The sequence below is a fragment of the Euphorbia lathyris genome, chromosome 6 (genome assembly GCF_963576675.1).
Source record: "Euphorbia lathyris chromosome 6, ddEupLath1.1, whole genome shotgun sequence".
Taxonomy (NCBI): domain Eukaryota; kingdom Viridiplantae; phylum Streptophyta; class Magnoliopsida; order Malpighiales; family Euphorbiaceae; genus Euphorbia; species Euphorbia lathyris.
Window position 1 is genome coordinate 2,003,113 of NC_088915.1, and position 7,083 is coordinate 2,010,195.

The following is a 7,083-nucleotide window of genomic DNA, read 5'->3' on the forward strand; positions in this document are numbered from 1 at the left end:
GCCTCAGGATCAGAATTTGGATCCCCATAGTATTTAGGTATCGTCGGCGCCTTTATCCTGTGATCTGGTATAAATTCCCGCAACGACGGAGCAAAAGGCGAATCACTCTGCACCTCTGCTTTCGCCCTAGGCGTGTACCCCATTCGCTCCATCATGTTCCGTAGTTGATCTTCCAACTCAGGATGGGGTATTCGCCGAATCTCCTCCATCTGCTGCTGGTGAACTCTGGGTGACATCCACCCGCCAATTGATGTTGAGATTTGTTCTCGCCGTGGTTCTAGCCGCCGTCCGGTTATAGGATCAAAGTTCCAAGTGTGCCCCTGCCCAGACGTATTCGCCCCAGACGTCATTAACTCTGAATGCCCGCAAACCAAAGGCTCCGTGTGTTGTAGTGGAAGGATTCACTATACCTTTAACTGATGATGTTGTTGAGGATGATGGTTTCGCTGATGGTAGGTGTCCACGTTCCGCGGGCCACATACTGCTGTTGATTGCCATTTCCTCCAAAAGTTCTCTTGCTTGGGCAGATGTTTTCTTCATGAATAACCCTCCAGACATAGCGTCCAATGAACCTCTAATTGAAGGATTTAGTCCATTATAAAATGTTTGCATTAAAAGTTCAGCGGGCAATTGCTGGTGTGGGCATAAACGTTGAAGTTCTTTAAAACGTTCCCAAGCCTCATAAAGAGTTTCACTATCATTTTGAGAAAAAGACGTTAACTCTTTAATGACTCTTGCGGTTTTTGCTAAAGGGAAAAATTTTGATAAAAATGCTTGGGCTAATTGCTCCCAAGTCTCAATTGATGCGGCTGGCATAGAAGTTAACCATTCTTTGGCTCGATCCTTCAAAGTAAAAGGAAAAAGGCGAAGATTGATTGCTTCTACAGTCACATTTGGTATTTTAAAAGTGTCACAAATTTCTAAGAAATTTGTCAAATGGGTATTAGGATTTTCGTTAGGTAACCCGTAAAATGTTACATTATTTTGCAACATATTAAGCAACGCTGGCTTAATTTCAAATTGATTTGCATTAATCTGGGGTCTAACTATACTATTTGTTACACCGGCCACTCCTGGCCTAGTGTAATCCATAAGTGTCGCCATTACTTCTGGCTCGGTAATTTTAGTTTTTATTGGGGTTTTGTTTTTCTTTTTATTTTCTCTCTTGTTCTTTTTAAGGGTCTTTTCAATTTCTGAATCAAAAGGGTCTGGTGACGTGCCCGAACTTCGAGAACTGCGCATGAACTTGAAATTTTTCACGAACCGAAACTACCTACAAAACAGAATTTTTGAAAAGCAAATATATTAGTAATTGAAAATAAATAAAATATAAAAGTTTGAATAAATATGAATAAACCTAGATTCGTAATAAAACACGAAAAATTTAAAATTTTGTTAAAAATTTTGGCGTTCCCCGGCAACGGCGCCAAAAACTTGTTGAGCGATTTCCGCAAGTGCACGGTATACACTTGTAGTAATAAAAGATATCGATCCCACAGGGAACGTTTTTTTAACAAAACTTATTTATAATCGGTTGAATTTTATTTTTAAAGGTTTATATATGGAAAAATCGTTTAATCGGTTTTGGTTTTGAAATTGCTAGAATGAGAATTAGATTAGAGTATGAAAACGTTAGAAAATATTCTGATTTAAGAATGAATTTGCAAAACAGGAGCGTTTAGTACTTTTTAGAAAAGTAAACTAATGTATTCGTTTGCATTAAGCAAAGAAACAACTTTAAACTTTGTACGAATTATAAAGATGAAATAAATGACGGAACCTCTAATTAATTGGCTTTGAACGCGACAAAACCCTTTCGGGATAGTTGCCCTTAATCAAATTAAAACTCTTTCGAGATGATAATTTGCCTAAGTGTTCAACAAAGTTTCCTTGTAAAGATTTGAATTAAATACGTTTTAATGAAAACACCAGCAGTCACTTTAGTGGATTGGTTACCATAAGTGCTGCATAACGATCTATCGAATAGAACAGACTTTATTAGATGAAATGTAAATTGATACAAGTTTACAGAGAACATGGAGCATTGAATTCTTCGACGGCGTGCAAGTGAATGGGTTGATCAATCCTTTCCTTGGGTTTCGTTAGAGTTTGTCAGGCTCAGGGGCGAATCCTCTCCTCAATATTCTCGCTGTAACTTCGTAATAGGGATACGGTCGGCCTCTACCAAAATGAAAACTAAACAGGAACAATGTCTAAACGTTACTGAATTTTGTTATTAATTTGTAAACAATGTGTGTACAGCATATTGCTTTGAACAAAAATGAACTTCTAATCTCTGAATCACTTGATTCGGAATTTCTGCAAATTCTACACTAATTCTTTCTTCTATACATATCACATATATCATTCAACTCTCCATCAACTCTTTATTTATAGATGTTGAAGAGTCATGATTGAAGTGTCGTGTCCGTTGTGAAGGATCGTGTCCGCTGCGGAAGGACGTCTTTATCCACTCGAACAGTCATGTTTTGTTGAAAACGAAAGTGTGCAAAATGGCTTCCAAATCTCCTGCTCGTACCGAGATTTATCAAATTCACTACCGTGAATGGGGAAGCATCAAGTTGAGCTTCGGACGAAGGGAAGAAGTGGCTGAAGGCGCGTGTCGCGACCGTGAAAGAGGGGGGCCGCGGTCGCGGCACGCAGCTTTTTCTGAATTTCTGCTCTCGTTCGTGTCCTCGACTTGGCGTTATTAATTTTCGTCGTCTTCGACTCCTTTTGTAGGGCTTTTCTTCTATTTTTGAGCTCTTTTTACTCCTATTTGGATTTTACCAAATATTTATGTACCTTGCATGAAAGAAACATATTCGAGAGTAAAAGTATTCTAAATAGGTATAAATAGCATAAATTCGTAGCAATATTGATGTAATTATTGATGATATATTAGGTATATTTTGGACTTAACAGTAATCAAGTATTTTGGTGGGTAATCTGTTGATGATAAACATTGCACATTCAAAGGCATAAGACCAAAATTTCATAGGTAATTTAGCATGAGTAAGTAATGAAAGACCCGTTTCAACAATATGGCGATGCTTGCGTTCGGTGCAACCATTTTGTTTCGGTGTGTATGGCCAAGACACTTTTTGATTGATCCCATTGGTACTAAGATAATTGGTTAAAGCCTGAAATTCACCCCCCCAATCTGATTGAAAATTTAAAATTGGTCGTTGAAAATATTTTTCAACCAATGTTCTGAATTTAATGAATACATTCAAGATTTCAGATTTATACCGCACAAAAAATAGCCAAGAGAATTTGCTAAAATGATCATAGAAAATAACAAAATAGCGATAATTGTCATGTGAATCAACTGGAGCAGGGCCCCAAACATCAGAACAAACCAATTCTAACGGATTAGAAGCAACGAATGTAGAAACAGGGAACGGTAAGCGATGTGCTTTACTAACACAACATGAATCACAAAAGGGAGCACATTTATTATCATCAAAGTCAAGTTTATTCAAAGCAATTGCTTTCTTAACAATGGGGAATTGAGCATGACCCAAACGGGCATGCCATAAAGAGAGACTAGTGTTAAAGGCTCTAATGCGATTTTGACTTGATGAAGGAAGCGACAGTGTGTAAAGTCCATCCTTATTCACCCCTCGACATATCTCCTTCTTTGTCTCCAAATCCTTCAAAACAAAGTAATTAGCAAAAAACTCAACCGAAATAGAATTTGATTGAGTTAGAGAAGACACAGAAAGAAGGTTATTAACAGTGTTAGGAACATGGAGTATATTTCGAAACTTTAGAGGAATATTGGAAATAGGAAAATCAGATTTACCAATATGAGAGATAGGAATTGTGGATCCATTACCTACTACAACTTGCTCGGGACCGTCATATTCAGTGTGAACATGGAGGTTGTCCAAATCAGCTGTTAAATGATGCGTTGCGCCAGAATCTAGGAGCCAATCAGTGGATGAAGGGTTGGAGGTGGTGGCCATATTAGAGGACGGTTTAAGAGAACCCCTGGTATTGCGATTGAATTTTGGTGATGGACACTGTCTAGCAATATGTCCTGATCCTTTACAATTGTGACATGTGAGAGTGGAGACATCAAGTGGAGCTGAATTTGTGTAACTGTTTCTACTGTAATTATTTGGGGCAGAGAAACCCCGATTGGATCCATAATTAAATTGACCGCGACCGCGGCCCCGTGGCCTGTTGTTTGAACGGGCAGAATAATGAACGGAGGGAGTAAAGCTTGATGGAGCTGTGACTCGAGAGAGCTGTCGCTCCTCACTATAAAGCAAGCCAGTTAAGTCTTCAAACGCAATAGATTCCAGACGAGCTTCTATTGCACGAGTGAAAGGCCGATAAACATCATTCAGGCCATCCAAAATTGCACCAACTAAATCATCGTTACTTACAGGATTTTGAATAGCAGAGAGCTCGTCACTGAGAGATTTGGCCCGTAAAAGATAGGCAGAAATATCATCGTTCTCTTGATGTAAATTATGAAGACGATTCTTCAATTCACGGATCTGTGACTTCGATCCAGTGGCATAGGCTTTAGCCATCTTTTCCCAGGCGGCTGCTGCAGTTTCAGCCCCAATAACTTGGGAAATTGCGCCCAATGAAAGAGAAGAGATGAGCAAACTGAGGACCTGTTGGTCCTTTTGCTCCCAAACTTCGAACGCCGGATTGTCTGCTCCGGTTTGTAATTTCTTGGGCGGCGGTGCAGAAGTTGCATCAACATGATGTCCCAACTTCTGACCTTTCAAAATAGGCAGAACCTGTGTCTTCCGCAACAGGTAATTGGAGGTAGTTAATTTGTGATACCATGGAGATAATTAATTGAGCGATTGAAAGGAGAAATCCCAGGGAAAAATTAAAATTCAGAGTTGTGAAACCTCAGAACTGCTCTGATACCATGAAACAATCATGATTCTCCAGTGATTTGGTATTGATAGAGTTTGTGCTTAAATAAGATTTACAAGATAGAATCGGTTACAACAATAATTCTAAAGATACAGGGAGTAAATCAAGCTAACAATATCTGACTAAATCAAAGACTAATTCTAATATGTATATTTACAGATATATCATCTAACAATATTAGCTACCTAAACTAGATTAAAGTGTAAACATTTAAACTTTTTCAGAAAAATTATATACTTTGTTAAAAGGATTAATAAGTTTTAAACAAGTTAAATTGGTAAAATGAATATTCTAAAAGTATAAAAAAGCAATTGAATTTTTTTAGATAAGTATAAGCGGTTAGGTATCTTAAGCTTTAATTATTAATTACATTCAACAACTCTCTCTCATCCGTCTTTTTCTCCTCTCTTTTTTCTCATGGTTTCTGTTGAATTAGGGATTCTTTTTCCAATCAACATTCGAAATTTATTTACAAATATACATCCATTTTAATCATGGAATTGGGATGTCGTAAAGGGATTACTTTATCAATCTTCCATTATCCAAAGATTTTCAACAAAAAAAATTATTATGAGGAAAGTTGGTATGTTATTACTAATGGACGTATGAGGAATCTCATTCTTATAGATTGGATTTGTAGAGGACTAGAATGGAAGAGGTAAACTTGACACATAGGAACCAATTGCAGCATGTCTCCATACTTCTATCAAATTCAAGTGGATGTCTTGAGTTGTATAATTAATGAAAGAAAAACCTAACTAATGATATCATTGTTATTGTTTAACTAAATGTTAAATGTGTTTTAATGTTTTTTTATCTGAGTCCATTATTATTAGGCAAATTAGAAAGAGGTGTGGTGTGCTTTGGGTATGGTAAGTAGTAGACATGTGGTGAAGAAGTTTTGTGATGAAAAGACACGTACATGGAAGATGTGGAGTGCAATGGATATTTAGAAATTCTTGAAGGAGGACATGTATATGTGATGAGAAGACACATGCATGGAAGATGTGGAGTGCTCTGAATTGAAACAATCGTGATTCTCCAGTGATTTGGTATTGATAGAGTTTGTGCTTAAATAAGCTTTATAAGATAGAATCGGTTACAACAATAATTCTAAAGATACAGGGAGTAAATCAAGCTAACAATATCGGACTAAATCAAAGACTAATTCTAATATGTATATTTATAGATATATCCTCTAACATTCCCCCTCAAATTAATGGCGGAGCCACTGTTAATTTGTCGCGAAGATGTTGAAACCGAGCCTTGGAGAGTGGTTTGGTGAGGATGTCAGCAATTTGATCAAGGGTGGGGACGTAACCAACCCGAAGCTCTTTCTTGGAGACTTTGTCACCAACAAAATGAAATTCAATCTCTAAGTGCTTAGATCTGTCATGAAAAATTGGGTTAGCAGTTAAATATGTTGCACCAAGGTTATCACACCATAAAACAGGTATTGTGGAATTGGAGATGCCGATTTCATGCATGAGCTTTTTCAACCAAAGCATTTCAGAAGCAAGACTAGCAAGAGCACGATATTCAGCTTCGGTGGAGGAGCGAGAAACAGTAGTTTGCTTACGTGACCGCAAAGATACAAGATTAGGACCAACAAACACCGCATAGCCAGAGGTAGATTTTCGATCATTAACGTCTCCTCCCCAATCTGCATCACTATAACCAACCAGAACCCGTGTCTTCCACAACAGGTAATTGGAGGCAGTTAATTTGTGATGAATTTGTGTGGTGAAGGAAGCGAGAGGAGCGGAATTGGATGAAGCCATGGAGATAATTAATTGAGCGATTGAAAGGAGAAATCCTAGGGAAAAATTAAAATTCAGAGTTGTGAAACCTCAGAACTGCTCTGATACCATGAAACAATCATGGTTCTCCAGTGATTTGGTATTGATAGAGTTTGTGCTTAAATAAGCTTTACAAGATAGAATCGGTTACAACAATAATTCTAAAGATACAGGGAGTAAATCAAGCTAACAATATCTGACTAAATCAAAGACTAATTCTAATATGTATATTTACAGATATATCCTCTAACATGAATAAGTTGAGAAACTAAGAGTAAGGCTATAAACCAACTCTGAATCTAATTCTCTTTCTTCTTCTTTTTCTGTTTTTGCTTGAGATTTTGTTATAGTATCTGAGCAAATACATTTCCCCATA

General features: G+C 37.4%; 1 non-coding gene across 1 annotated transcript; it reads left to right on the plus strand.

Annotated features, from left to right (window-relative positions):
• Nucleotides 1-629: 629 nt before the first annotated feature.
• On the plus strand, nucleotides 630-735 carry LOC136234560 (small nucleolar RNA R71). Its single transcript, XR_010691430.1, has one exon. It is a non-coding gene; the product is annotated as a small nucleolar RNA R71 (small nucleolar RNA).
• The last annotated feature ends 6,348 nt before the right edge of the window (nucleotides 736-7,083 follow it).